Below are 1418 nucleotides of genomic sequence, written 5' to 3'. Positions count from 1 at the left end.
TCGTATATTTTAAACATTCAAAGGTTTTTGTGCACAGTTGTATATCTACGAATTGTGTTTTTGCATTTGTGAAATGTATTTTATGAATATATAATTTTATTTTGCACATGTGAATTGCTTTTTGTGAATATATATTTTTTTTTCACGCACGTGAATTTTTTTTGTGTGTACGTGAGTTAGGTTTCATGCATGTGAAATTGTCTACGCATGTGTGAATCGTGTTTTTTGCGTGAATTATATTTGAGACTAATCTGCTTCCATAGTTGTATGGCAGTGTATTTAGATTACACCTTGATCAAGTGGTTTCTTGAAGAGACCTCTGCCAGTGACACGCTATTTAGTTCAAATCAAAATTTGGGAAAAAGAATGCAGGAGATGTAATATTCTCTAAAAGTCTCCGACTTTTATTATTATTTTAAATTAAGCAGAAACACAAATTTTGTCATTGTTATTATGTGGCTTCGGTTTCTGAAAAGCCTGAAAAAGTACCATGACTTTTATAGTGGCATGTTGAAAAAGAAACAAGTGGAAATATTTGTGTTATTTTATGATGCTTAGAAACGTTTTGTGCACAGTGAAAATGATAATATTCAGAGCATCACTATCTTTGTGTTTATCCGAGAGTGGGGCAATTTTTTTTAAAACAGCATGATTTCTCTGTGGTACAAAAAGATAAGAAGAAATATTGTTTAAACTTACATTAAAGGGATGACAACAGTGTTGATACTCATAACTGGCATTAAAATCATGTCTTTAAAGGATATTGCCATTTACATTTTAAATTAAGAGATTATGATATTATGTGCTAATAGTTTTTGTTTATGTGAATATTCTCTTGCTGCTTATGCTAAACAGTGTTTGATTTTATGTCTAATCAATTGGCATTCAAACTAAAAAAAAAGTTGAAATAAATTAATGTTTTGACTGCCAGAAAACCACTGTTCCACCCAAAAGCAAAGCACTTCTGCCACTCTTAAAGGGTTACTTCACCCAAAAATGAAAATTAGGCTGTGTTTTACTCACCCCCGTGGCATCCTAGGTGTATACGAATCCAGTCAGAGTTATATTAAAAATTGTCTTTGATCTTTCAAGCTGTTTAATGGCACTCAGCGGGTGTTGCATGAATCAGTCCAAAAGAAGTTAAATAAAGAAGTTAAATTTGCTACAGGAGGCCTTTGTTCACCCCCCGGAGCCATGTGAGACACTTTTTTTTTTTTTTTTGTGGATGGGTAATTTTGTAACTTCTTTTTGATTGATGCATGAAACACTGAGTGAGTTTAATGAGATTGATTGATAGATGAAAATTTTTAATATAACTCCGACTGGATTCGTCTGAAAGAAGAAAGTCATATACACCTAGGATGCCTCTGGGGTGAGTAAAACTCAGCCTAATTTTCATTTTTGGGTGAACTAACCCT

Source organism: Cyprinus carpio, chromosome A1 (assembly GCF_018340385.1).
Source record: "Cyprinus carpio isolate SPL01 chromosome A1, ASM1834038v1, whole genome shotgun sequence".
Classification (NCBI taxonomy): Eukaryota; Metazoa; Chordata; class Actinopteri; order Cypriniformes; family Cyprinidae; genus Cyprinus; species Cyprinus carpio.
Note: the sequence above shows the minus strand (reverse complement) of the source record.